Here is a 15,123-nt window from a genome sequence, read left to right as displayed (position 1 = left end):
AAAAATTTCACAGACGGACATGTAGGGAGGAATTGTTGTCATATCTTGATATTCACCATTACTAATCAATCTAGGTTATATTAATCCGATTATTGAACTCTCACCCGCTGTGTTTTAGAAGAGAGAGAGAGAGGTAAGAAGATTGATAGCGCTATAATGATTATACTTAAAAAAATTAACTATGTCTTGATACAATATGAAGCTTGTCATTAATTGACATTTTATTTTGTTTACTTTAAACATGTATTTTTCTCTTTCTTTGGGGGTTTGTTTGTATTTTAAGACAATTAGTTAGGAATAGACACTTTAAATTCTGTATTGTTTCCTAGCATATGACAGGTACATAAGATGATTTCATAGTTATTTATATATTTATCTTTACACAAAGGATGGTCTTGGTTCACTGCGTGTTCAAGTATCAATTCAATATAAATATGCACGAATCGGGAATATTGTTGCGAGTTTCTCTGTACACCGAATAGAAAACATAATATTCTTTAAATGCGTAGACTTCAATCATCATTGACTCTAAAGCACGAATCTACACTTCTAGAATATTTTTTGTGACTAAATATCAATAGCGCCAGGTGCGGATATAGAACTATCAATTGGAGGAGATGCTGGCTTAAACATGTAGACGAGGGGTCTGCGAGATGAAAACTGCAGTAGGGGTCCTGGAACGGTGGCGAAGCCGATGGAAACTCCTATAAGTTTAAGTATTTTCCTGTCCGTAATTGTAACCATTTAACTGTAAGAAAGCTTTACTCAAGGAAACGTTCAGGTTGCTTTGCGCTTAATTTGTCCCAACTCCTAGCATATCTTCCCCCGGCACTGCCTCGTACGAATCCGCCCTGATCGATGACAAAGCTGTGCACGAGAAAGCGAATGAACTCAATTTACATATGACGCAACAAAATCATAATTACAAATGTCTTCAGAGTCAGATTAGCATAGAATGGCATGGTAGATGGTTAGATATGTTTGCCTAGAATTAATTTAAATTCAATAAAACTTGTAAATATGAAGACCTGTACTTCGACAAATGAAATGATGTAAACAATACACAGTGAATTAGATCTTACCCCCCTTATATTTGGGGGTTGGGGTTGTGGTCATTACAAACAAAAACAAATGTCCCTGGTTGCATACGTTATGATTATTCCTATTGCGTCAGATAGATCTTCATTTTACATACAAAATAAACTTATTTCAATTTTGTAAAAACCGAAGAAGTCAAGGAAACAGAATATGAATTCACAGTATTGAACCTCGGCGACACTTTTCATTTCTTATCTGAAACATTCCAAAGATTTTTTTTAGATTATACATTTATCAAATTGCAACATCATGTGGTCTTCATCATTATGGTACATTTGCCTACATTGCTCACGGGTATTTAACAGAGCCGACATAAATATATAATGATACAGGATGAAGAAAGCAACTTATGTGAAAGAAATCAATCAAAGTGGTGCCAACCTTCCTCATCAACTGATACGAATATGCAAACTAATAAGAAAATATTTTCACCATATATTACCACGCAATATTGGTCTCTGTTTATACTATCCCCTACGGCAAACTTTCAAACAATGCTATTGAGGTTTTAATGTTACAATAGATCCATCATTACCAATATTAACCAAAACGTTTTCAAGTTTATAATTTCTGTGTCTTTATATATAATTCACTATACTCTAAGTTCCTGTTAAATATTCACTTGGCTTCTAAGGAAATTAAATGGTTTTCACGTTTAACAAAATGTGTAGGTTCTCTACTTTCTGTTGTATAGTTTAAGACTACAGAGTAATAAGAGGAGTTGGAGGTTCGTATGGGATCTGAATTTTGTTAAAAGTTGTAAACAATCTTAAAAATTATCTCTGAAAAATAGAAATTGCATAGTCTAGAAATGTCTTTTTCTCGGGAAAAGAATTTTATCTCACACAAATAAGAAATCTTTAGTGAAACGCATAAGCATTCAAAACGTCATCTAAAGTCGTGAACTTTATTTTAAATCCCCCAGAAAATGGGTTTTCGTCTATGTAAAAGGATTAGTTGCTTGAGCTTGATATATGGGGAGTATTTTTACTCAATAGCAACAAATAAAACAAATTATTTTGTTTCTTTATTTGATGTGAAAAAGTTTGAATGATAGTGTATTTGTTTTGATTAGTTACCATCCTCTGTATTTGCTTGGAAATGAAAGGAATTACGGCTAACGAAAACCCAGATGGAACTGGAATTAACAAAGTGCAGTTTCAGAAAGAAATGATGGAACTGCAAACGCAGGAAGAAGAAAAGGAGTGGCGAATACAAATATTGACAGAGTATGTTGATTATGATGTGGTTAAGGATTGTATGTTGAAGGGTTTTGAATTGGTACCAGAGGCATATCGAGAAAGGTTTGTGAATTATAAAATTGAAACTGGACAAACCTATCTTGAACTGACAACTATTTAATAGCTGGTGCTCAGCAGGGAAGATTGAACAACATTACGATAACCTCAGACAGCTCGTTTTAATTGATGAACCCAATACTTACGTCCATAATGATGTCATGACCTATACTGATGAGCAAAACGGTCAAAACCTTTGAAACAAATGCTTACAACTGAAATTTATTCCTTGACTCACAAAGTTTCATTTGTCTGTTGGTCTTCCTATCAGCAGTACTTTACTAGAATAAATCAGCTCAGTCTCATACGAGTATTTCCAAATTTTAATTGGTCACACATTTTAGAACTCATACCACTTACATGACAGATACAAAATCATTATCTCTTCCTATGAAAGGGCATATCATTTCCGATTGCTAGAGGATGAAATATAAGCAATAGAATATTGTCAAACCTATTACAACTGCTCTTGTTTCAAACAGGTCAACGTCGCGCTTTTATATTAAAAGCAACACATTGGTTTTGTCAAATAAACCCAAGTCTGATATTAATATGGATAGTTATGCACCATTCATTCCGAAAGGTTGTATACGACTTATTGGTAATTCTGCGAAACTTAAACCTTTTAAAATATTATGGGACACTTGAACTTAGCAGAGGTTTTCTTATACGGTACTTTTCCTTTGTTAGAAATGTCTTTCTCTAGTGAAATTATTCCTTTTCAATGAGAAGAGAAAAGCTCTGTTATTGTTCACTTCCACTGTATCAATTCTGGCATCTGATTTAGTTTGAGGACATAAAAATGTGGGATATGTGACTCATTTTTTTCCTATCGGATGTATTGATTTGTTAATACGCAGTAGCCAAGTTGGCGAGAAGGGTGAGGTTAATATACTTATAAATGACAAGCATTAGAAAGCTGATCCTGATAAGATTGAAATCTTTGATGTATATCTCGCTTGTACAGTTACCAGTGCTAAGGCAAACAGAGTTAATGAGAATGATGTCGATCAAGATAGCGTTCCTTTCGCTGATACACAGATTTGTCAGTCTTTCGATAAGGTCAGTCATGCTACTGGGAATGTTAAATCAATAGATTTTGATCACCGTGATCCTCTTTTCACTGGTCATATCTCTACTATGATCAGGGTAACAAACGACTGTCCAAAACTGTCGAACTGGAAGATGTTACTGGGATGTCCTGATTGTTTCAGAAGGTGTTAAGATCTGATCTCTAAGTGGTTAAACTACATAACAAGAAAGCATAATGTATATTAAGGTTTTAATAGTTGATAATCTAAAACTCCTAAAGCTCTATAAATTCGTATAGTTCTGATTAATTTGAATATGTCCAAAACGTATTCCGAATGACACCTGTAACGTCCTGATGTATCAAAACTACATAAGAAGCACTATACTTTATAACCAAAAGTCCTTTAAATGAACTAACGGTAAATCAAATGGAGCTATTAATCAAATATCCTCGAATGGTTTACAGTAAATCCGTGCTTTAAAATGAATGCTACAGTACTGCAAGACCATGAGTAATATCATGGATAAATGATTCCGCACAATAATTCACATATACAAGCGACTCAATATCTTCGCTATCCAGGGTTCCGATATGTTAATCTATCTACATCTTGGCGGATCGATCGGGTCTGTGAATTTCATTGAATGCAGTGGTAAGGTACCGCATCCAATCAAAATGAAGATGTTCACATTTGATCTGTGTTTTATAGTATCGAGACAAGGTAAGCATACAACTGAAATAGACTCCTAGATATGCAATTTCCACTCTCTAGTATGTAGTCATCCATTCGATGTTAAACTTTCAAAGTATCCTTTTGATATTAATTGCCTCCACCATTTTCGGCCGATAACCTGTATTAACACACACTTTTGTATAAATAATTGAAATAGGAAGCTCAAATTTTTTTATAGGTAGTGACAATTTAGAGACAGCCTCGCCCTAGACTTCTAAAAGTTTATCTTGACCATAAATCACAGCAAATCTTAAAAATATAAAACAAGCGCGGCAAAAGTCACTTTTCCTTTACTTAATTGTAAAATTTAACTCACTAAGCAATCAAAACACTTCCAGATGGTTTCCAAGTGATCTTTCCAGATGTCATTGTGGTTTATGGCACCATCAACATACGAGTCAAAATTTCGTATACCGGAGATATCATGTTCATCAAACGTTAAAAAGTGATATTGGAACCTTTCATTCCTAACGGCATAACCTTATATTGGTAAAGTTCTGGAATCACGAATGCTGCAATGTAATTTGCTCTTCCGTAAGTGGGATTTGCCGGAATCCCAGGAAGAGTTCAAACGTCGTGACATACTTTGCATTTCCAATTCTGTGAATGCAGTCATCAACTCGTTGTATTTGAAATACATATGTGTTGGTGACACAGTTTACCTTTGTTTAATCATTACACGTACAGAAAGTATGGTCTTGTTTCGGCACTAGAAAACACGGTGAACTACAGTTACATTTACTTGCTTCGATGAAGTAATTATCCAGCAAATACAGAACGTCTTTCTTCAATGCGTTCTGTTTGAGAGGATTCAATCTGTAATGATATTGTTTCATTAGATTAGACTCTACTATTCTACGTCATAACAGATTCTACTTTTTGTGCTGGAATTCCTAGAAACACGTAATCATATTATCTTAATAGTTGTTTTAATTCGCTCATCTCTTATGGCAGCAAACGCGACAATATCTGGTCCAGATTGTCCAATATTTCCAAATATTAATGATTAGTCACTTCAGTGTCATTACAGTCGAATTTAACATCTTCATTTAAATCTTTAGTCTGCGGAACCGGGACTACTAAATTAAATGATTAATTTACGTGGCTATCTGTGTCAGCATACTCACATAATATATTTTCATGACAAAAGAGTATATGCTTTTCCACCCAGGAGTATTGCTGTGATTAATTCATTTTTTCTTTCTTACTTTATACGGAAAATTATACCTAATCTGAAGAGGATCTTCATCTGATTTCTCAAACAAGATACAAGAATAAATGAACGTCTTAGTCCCAATATTTTAGTCTGTTTCTATGAAGATCACAATGTATTAAAAAACATTTATCCAAGGAATAACTTATTGAAATCTTACGGACACACAAAAGAATCGTAAATAAGTATTGGTTACCTAACTTGATCTTAGGTAAAAGGGCGACACAAAATGGTTCGTCAAATGAAGGAATAGGTTGCAGATGAACATTAAGTATCTTCTGATTTTGTTTTCCTACCAATTAGCAAGTATAACGGATTCAACAATACTTAGAAACATAATTTATAATTTCCAGCAAAATAAGAACGAGTTAAGATCTTTTGATTGGTCTTAATGACTCCTTAATGACCAACCCCCTGCGGGTCCGGGGTTGTAGAATTGGCCCGACTTGCCTCGCTACGTGTCGTAAAAGGCAGCTAAGTAGAGGCAACCTGTTTGCCGTTGGTTGCGTCCCGTGTCGGGGGAGGAAAGGATCCTGGTAGTTGAGCAGAGGGTTTCCATGCAATACACTACATTGGCCTCTACTTCTCTTAGACGGGTGGTCGGGATGGGCCCGGTTCCGACAAATCGGCTGGTCATGTCTAGCCCTAGGAAGTCTTTATTTATTCTCTCACCTTCTTTATCTTTCTCCATGTATCTCTCTTGATACCACCGTTGCCCCTATATTCTATTCCTTTATCTTTCCCTTTCCCAAGTCTTGGAAGACTTTGTAGAAGGCGGTGGCTTAACGGGTCAATCGGGGGGGGGGGGGGAGGTAATTTTACCGACCTTAGAAACTGGCGACTTCAGGGTCAATCAAAGGTAATTTTATAAACTGAGTATGGCATCTGTGTATCCCTGGCATTTGAAAAGTGTCCCCTTGTTGGGCTCCATGGTGGGCGGGGAGCACGGGTGCTGAATTTTAATCAAGCCAAGATGGATATTTCCACAAAAAAAATCAAAACAAGCGTACGAAGCCGTTAACTGACTCTGATGTAGTGTGGAGTCATTTCCACGCTTCATGGTCATACAATCTAAAGATGCCACATAATCGCTTGCCTCACTCTCTCCGTTTGTAATCGAGAAAACTATAACCGGGTTGATTGGTACACCAAATAGCGTAAAAAAGGATGAAATCGGTTTGCCTTCTTGTAGAGTGTGAGCGACGAGGTCAGACAGACAATATCAAGAAAATGAAAACTTTCTTTGATATCCCAGTGACATCATTCACTCACACCACTCTCAATACGTCCAAAGGCGTGATTCGCTGTCGTGACTTGGCTTGAGTCACCGACGCAGATATCATTGAAGGAATGAAAAGTGAAAGTGTCACTGCAGTCCGTCGAATACGTATCAAACGTAATAATAATCTGCAGGACACCAACACCATTGTACTCACCTTAAACAGGCCAACTGTACCCAAAGTGGTCAAAGTTGGCTTCTTGCAAGTGAAGGTTGAGATATACATTCCAAACCCCCTTCTATGCTATAAGTGTCAAAAATACGGGCATCACGAAGACCGCTGCTCAAAAAGCCAAATATGTGGCCGATGCGGAGACCATTCTCATCAGCCAGAAGCCAGTAAACTTGTACAGGCGAAAACAGCCCATCCTGGCCTTTCCTTCTCTACTGTAGTGAAGAGCAATTGTAAAACAACGAAGAATGCTCAAACACAGACAGATCTACCCGATTCAACACCAAGCTCTAATACCCCTTATTACCAAGCACAGAAAAACACGGCATCTACACAAACTACTTTCAACAATACCCAACCATCGAAAATCACCAAAAAAAACCAAAAATAAATCTCATGGAAACAAGCAACAAAAGGGGTCGGTCTGATGACTCGATCAAAAGGGTTTGGAGACATTGAGAGCATGGATGCAGAAGAAACTGCTCCATGCGCCCAAGGGAGCTCCAGACCTACAAACAAAAAATTCCTCCTCGTACTTCCTCCAGAGAAATAACCAAACAAATTCCCTCTGCGAAAGATCTAACCTAGCTCCACAATCTTTAATTTAAATTTATAATGAAAAACACTATCATACAATGGAATTGTCAAGGACTTAAAGCAAATTACAATGATATTCTCCTACTTTTAAACGAACATGATCCTGCGGTACTATGCCTTCAAGAAACATTCTTCAAAGATAAGGACAACATCACATTTAAAAACTACTCCCTGTTTAACACCTGCTCTCCAAATGTTGATAGGGCCTCAGGAGGAGTTTCTGTTATTGTGAACAACAGAGCCCCTCATAGCGTCATCCATTTAAACACAAATTTACAAGCCATTGCTGTAAGCGTCACTCTTCATCGAGTGACTACATTTTGCTCTATTTACTTACCACCAAACACTAACCTAGAACCAAACGAATTAGACAACCTTGTTCAACAGCTTCCCGCGCCATTTGTTTTACTCGGGGACTTTAATGCCCATAACATGTTATGGGGATCAAATGATATAAGTGACAGAGATCACAAAGTTGAAGACTTTATTTCTAGACACGATCTGTGTCTATATAACACGAAAACACCGACATATTTACACCCAAGAACGGGTACATACACGTGCATCGATTTGACAATTTGTTCTCCTTCGCTGCTTTTGGACTACGAATGGAAGGTCGCTGATGACCTTCACAGCAGTGATCACTTTCCAATATTCCTTAAAAATATTAACTCTACAATTGATGACGTAATTCCACAATGGAATATAAAGAAGGCCGACTGGACTAAATTTGAAACACACTGTGAAACTAGGCTGAATGCAGATTGATTTTTCAATGTTAATGACCCTATTCAACATTTTACATCTTTTTTATTAGAGATTGCAGAAGAATCCATTCCCAAGTCCTCGTCGAATTGTAAAAGAACCCCAAAACTTTGGGTCACTACGGAATGTAAGGAAGCCATTAGACTACGCCGAGAAGCATTAAAAAAAAATTGATAATCATCCGACGCCCGAAAACTTAAATATATATCGTATTGTCCGGGCCAAAGCCCCCACGCACAATAAAAGAAAATAAAAGAGCATCATGAAAGAAATATGAACGGAAAGAGAAAACAAAACATTCTCTGATATCTGCCACAGAACAATAACAACTTTAGTTCAAAACGTGACATTGCAAATGCTCTTACTAACAGTTTCTCCAAAAAATTCATCATCATCTAATTATTCAGAAGCCTTTCGTAAACTTAAAACTCTAAAAGAAAATTCACATCCAACAACTCGGAAAGATGTAATCAACTGTTCTCACTATCGAACTTAGGGAGGCTTTAGATAAGGCCCATTATACATCCGCTGGGCCTGACGAAATACATTACCAGTTTTTGAAACACCTTCCAGAATCATCATTAACATCTCTTTTGAAACCGTTCAATGATTTATGGATTACTGGTAATGTACCAAAAATCTGGAAAGAAGCAACTGTAATACCAGTTCCAAACCCGGTAAAGATAGCGAAGATCCCAACAGCTACTGACCCATTGCACTCACCAGTTGTGTGTGTGAAAGAATGGAACGAATGATCAATTCTCGGCTTGGCTGGTACTTGGAAACTAATAATTTAATATCTCCTTTCCAAAGTGGCATTCGATATGGCCGTAGCACCAATTATAGTCTGGTTAGACTGGAAACATTTATTCGCGATGCATTTATTAAGAAAGAACATTTAGAAGCGGTTTTCATTGATTTAAAAAAGGCCGATGACACGACATGCAAGTACGGGATACTAAATTACCTGCACGATCTAGGTCTAAAAGGCCGTCTGCCCTCTTTCATATCCAACTTTCTTTAAGACAGAGAATTCAAAGTACGAGTGGGCTCTACCCTCTCAGATCTGCACGACCAAGAGATGGGTGTGCCCCAGGGCAGTATTTTATCTGTGACGCTCTTTAACATCAAAATTAATAGCATTACCAAGTGTTTGGCTCCTGATGTGGATTGCTGTTTATACTTTGATAATTTTCTAATATGTTATCGATCAAAGGACATGCATACAATTCAAAGACAACTGCAGCAAAATATAAACAAGATTCAAAATTGGGCCAATGCAAACAGTTTCAAATTCTCGAAATCAAAAACGGTATGCATGCATTTCTGTCAGTTACGAAGAAATCACGATGAACCTAACCTCACGCTGGACGGAACACCTATTTCAGTTGTTGAGGAAACAGATTTTTAGGTATAATCTTTGACAGAAAACTGACCTTTATTCAACACCTAAAGAACTTGAAAGCTAAATGCTTAAAAGCACTTAACCTATTTAAAGTAGTAGCGCACGCTGACTGGGGTGCTGAGAGAAAAGTCGTCCTGAATTTATACAGAACGTTTATTCGCTCCAAACTGGACTATAGTTGCGTTGTATATGGTTCAGCCAGAAAATCTTATCTTAAAATGCTTGATCCATTTCATAATCAGGGAATAGGACTGGCTCTGGGAGCATTTAAAACATCCCCGTGTGAAAGCCTGCTAGTTGAAGCGAACGAACCACCATTATCGCATCGTATAGAAATGCTTTCCGCACAGTATGCTCTCAAATTAAAATCAAACCCTCTGAGTCCTGCTTTTTTTGGCTGTTTTTCAACCCAATACAAAACCTTATACGAAAATAAACCAAACGCCATACCTTCCTTTGGCATTAGAATATCAATCAGCCTTGACAGTATAAAAAATGATCTTTCTAAAATTCAGAAAATGTCCATCTCCGAAACACCACCCTGGCTACTTAAACAACCAAAAGTACTTTTTATGCTACACGATGGAAAAGAATCTGAGACAAACCCTTCCGTCTTCCACAAATGTTATCAAGAACTCCTCAGCGAATATAAAAACTACACAAGAATTTATACCGACGGCTCAACGGATGAGGAAAATGCTGATGCAGCCTTCCTTTGTGGAAATCACACAATGCAAGTTCGCTTGGAGCATCAATTTTTTCAGCCGAAATCAGAGCAATAGACCTTGCTCTGCAACATATAGAAAGCAAACGTATTTTAAACAGCATCATCTTCTGTTATTCACTATCAGTACTGCAGTCACTACACAATAGAAAACTGGAGAATCCATTATTGAAAAACATTTTCGTCAAAAATACCGAGATGAGTGTCTCCCACGATATAATATACTGTTGGTTACGTAGCAATATTGGTATTAAAGGTAACGAAAAAGCGGATCGCGCTGCTAAAATGGCCCTTACTCAAGAACCATCTGACTTTAAAATACCGTATACTGAGTGTCAGAAGGTCCTTATGTCAGAAGTGGCAGGCATCATGGAATGATGCATTGAATAACAAACTTCATGCAATCAAGCCAACTCTAGGAGAATGGACTCTTGCCTACAGAACCATGTGTAGGGAGAAGGTAGTTATTGCAAGAATCCGAAGTGGTCATACTTATATCACCCACTCCCACATACATAAAGGTGACGACCCACCAGAGTGCGTTTCTTGCAATGAACCATTCACTGTCAAACAGTGTTTTGACCTGCAACCTACGCGCAATCAGTATTACAATGTGCATGACATGAAGGAACTTTTTGATACTATAAACATCACTCGTATTATAGAGTTCCTGAAAGCAGTGAATATTTACACTAAGCCCTAACTTTTATGCTCTCACCCTGTGCATTTTTATATTAACATACAACATTTAAATCCCCCGTTGATCAGGAAGCTTTATTTTGCACCGTTATCATCTTACCGTTTTAATTTGAACTATTTGGTTTTTTTATATCGCTGGTCAATATGAGACTTTTATAATTTTTAAAAGATTATACACATAACATTTTGTTTGGCTCTAAATAGCCTTACAGTGCTGATGCGCCGTTAAAAATAATCAATCAATCAATCAATCCTTAATGACCAGACAACTGAATTTCTGGGCCAGATTATGAACGTCTAGTTGATACATCAACCTTGGGTACATCAGGTAATCCTATTTTCTAAGAAGGTTAATATTGTTAACGAAGTAACATGCTGGTAATTGTGTAACATCAGTTTCGCTGATCAGCTTCTAAAACAAACCGGAGTTCTCATGATATTGTTACTGTGAGACAACTAGTGATTGTATTTTATCACCGAATTACAATTAAGAGAATGAGTAGCCGAAAGAGTATCGCTGAGATAAAAAATATTGACTGATCCAAACTAGGATTAAAAGTGACCTTATTAAAAGATATGACCCATATATGTTTCATCTAGAGGAACAATGTCCTGATCAACATCACTCTCAGCAGATATTTTGCCCCATGGCTCTGGTAACGGCGCAAACTGAAATAAGGCGGTGATTCCTACTTCTATGAATTAACTCTCTGAGCCATACAAGGCTTGTGAGTTACAAGTGGACTAAACACTCGCTTATCTCCAGTTATGTCATTAGCTATTAATAAATGAACACATTCAATCGGCAAAGAGGTTTTATATCACGGAACTTATTGTAGGAAAATAATGCAGGCTATTTCTGACTTATGTAGGTTGAAATTTAGGTAACGTAATAATAATCTATTAATAGAAATTGATGGTTATACACATATATACTCTAAAAAACAAACGACATCACAATTATGTCCATAAAATAGTAACACCAAAACACCCATAACCTTAGACACAAGGGACACTCATGCTACTAAACTTAATGCTGATATGACGAACATTTTCTGCAAGTATTACATCTCTTTGAGATTACTGTTCTTAACAAAATAATCTGATGTTCACTAAATTTACCTGAACAATCGTGTAGTTGCAAAGACAGTTCTCATCCGATATATATTTTGTCCTGTTTTATGTTGCGTCCTTCTGCACTGTAACCTTCTTATCACAAGCTATATATCGAGCACATATGACTGCAAATGTGTCTCTAGATACACATGCTTCGCTCACTAGGTACACAAACCAGGTACATTTTATTTCTAGAAATTACCTGTCATATATTACATCCCAGAACAAGCAGGTACAAATCCCATTAAGAACGACTTACGATCTTTTGATAGGTCTTAATGACTGCTTAATGACCAGACAAATGAATTTTCTGGGTCAGATTATGAACGTCCTGTTGGTAGGACTTAAAACAACAATTTGATAGCTGAGTAACCACTCATCAACGGTTGGTACATCAGGTACCCCTATTTTCTCATAAGGTTAATATTGTTAACAAAATAACATGCTGGTACTTGTGTAACATCAGTTTCGATGATCAGTCTCTAAAACAAACTGGAGTTCTCAAGATATTGTTACTGTGAGACAACTAGTGATTGTATTTTATTACCGGATTAAAATTACGAGAATGAGTAGCCGAAAGAGTATCGCTGAAATCAAATATTCTTGATTGATCCAAACTAGGATTAAAAGTGACCTTATTAAACGATATGACCTATATATGTTTCAGCTAGAGGAATAATAGCCTGATCAACATCTCTCTCAGCAGATCTTTTGCCCCATGGCTCTAGTAACGGCGCAAACTGAAATAAGGCATGGATTCCTACTTCTATGAAAAAACTCTTTGAGCCATACAAGGCTTGTGAGTTACAAGTGGACTAACCACTCGCTTATCTCCAGTTATGTCATTAGCTATTAATAAAGAGGTTATGTATCAAGGCACTTATTGTAGGAAAAGAATACAAACTATTTCTGAATTATATAGGTTGAAATTTATGTAATGTAATAATAATCGATAAATAGAAATTAATGGTTATACACATATATACTTATGAAAACAAACGACATCACAATTATGTCCATAAAATAGTAACACCAAAACATCCATACCCTTAGACACAGGGGACACTCATGCTACTAAGCTAAATGCTGATATGACGAACATTTTCTTCAAGTATCACATCTATTTGAGATGACTCTTTTTAACAAAATAATCTGATGTTCACTAAATTTACCTGAACAATCTTGTAGTTGCAAAGACAGTTCTCTTCCGACGTATATTTTGTTCTGTTTTATTTTGCCTCTTTTTGCAATGTAACCTTCTTATCACAAGCTATATATCGAGCACATATGACTGCAAATACAAATACTTCGTTCGCTAGGTACACAAACCGGGTACATTTTATTTCTAGAAATTACCTGTCATATATTACATCCCAGAATATGTAGGTACAGCTGCCATTAAGCTTGTTCAAAATGCCTGTAAAAGTCCACATGTGTACAAAATGTCGCATAATAAGTCCCTTCATTGCGATGTCATGGTATTATATTATATATTTATAAATCCTGAGCCACAAGAAAATATATATTAAGACCGTCACATGATAAAAATTGGTGGAGGTGTTATCGATATTTTCCGGGCGTAAGAACTCGATGTTATAAATATAACAAATGACATAAATGCCCATCTTAAACTACCGTGCCTTGCATACTTTTCAAAACAATATTTCACAAAAAGTGATAAAAGTTAGGTGCATTCTTCAAAACTAATTTGCAGGTTCAACTGTTTATGAAAAGTAGGTTGATATACACAGAAGTTACAACAATGTGAACCAAATGTGTGTGCTCCAAATAAAATAAATTAATAGTATAATATATCATTTAATTTAAATAGAAGCTGATCAATATTTTCCATTTCTTTTATATTTCTCAATATTATACATGTTATAAGTGTAGATCAGTACCAGATGTATCCCAGGTCTTTCTACAAACAGAAGAATTATTACTCATTTGAAATATATAATGGTATTGCTTATGTGCCCTGCATAATCTAAACTGTGTATCTGGGATTTCTCTTATGTTTTGAGATATACTGAAGATGTTGCTCATGTATCATTGATTAACAGCGCACTAGATATCGGATGTTTATGAAGTCAACGATATATATATATATATATATATATATATATATATATATATATATATATATATATATATATATATATATATATATATATATATATATATATATATATAAAAGCAAAAATAAATAATGGGTTTAAAATATCAACCTTAACCGGAGTGACTAAATATTGATATAAATAAAAGCAAAATTTCTAAGATATACCAGTCATAATAATAAGGCAAATACTCCTCACACTGGCTACCTTCCTGATGTAAACTGCACCACACTCAGTTGATATGTCCATAATTCACTTGACCTACCTAGATGTCATTCGTCCTTGTAGGTCTTTGAATGTTTAAAAATATTGAATGTCACTGAATGTCCTCTAACATTCTTAGACGTTTATATCTAGTGATATGAAATATGTAATAACAAATTAATTTTGCAATTTTTTACTTGTGATTATTGCATTATATCATTCTACTGTAAAATATGTCCACCGCAAACCTTATCCAGAAGATTCAGACAATTGAGTGACAGCTCTCAACCGCAGCACATGCTCTCAGGAAAAGTTTCTTTATAAATATCTTCTGCATAAGAATCGATGACTTAAACATTAATGTAATTCCAATAGATGGAGCTTCACTATCGATATACAATTAATTGGACAAGTAACGAACATAAAACATTATTAAAATTTTCATATCACAGTTGATGAAGGCATTAAAATCTCTGAATGATATATAAATGATACTCTCATGATTTTCTGAGATGTATTACTCTAACAACTACGTTTACCTGATTATTACTAAATTAGTACCATATACCTAAACAAGAAACTAAAAGATCCAAAATTTGATGTACTACGACGCAACGAAACTCCCAGCAAATAGATAAGCCCATTCTAGAAATATAAGCAATTTCAGATT

General features: G+C 35.8%; 1 pseudogene; it reads left to right on the top strand.

The window, feature by feature from the left end:
- Positions 1–2,199: 2,199 nt before the first annotated feature.
- Positions 2,200–15,123, top strand: part of LOC149774352 (uncharacterized) — a 112,850-nt pseudogene continuing 99,926 nt past the window's right edge.

This window comes from Sinohyriopsis cumingii, unplaced genomic scaffold (assembly GCF_028554795.1).
Source record: "Sinohyriopsis cumingii isolate HCF-2022 unplaced genomic scaffold, ASM2855479v2 utg000348l, whole genome shotgun sequence".
NCBI classification, from domain to species: Eukaryota; Metazoa; Mollusca; class Bivalvia; order Unionida; family Unionidae; genus Sinohyriopsis; species Sinohyriopsis cumingii.
Note: the sequence above shows the minus strand (reverse complement) of the source record. Positions and strands in the feature narration are given on the sequence as shown.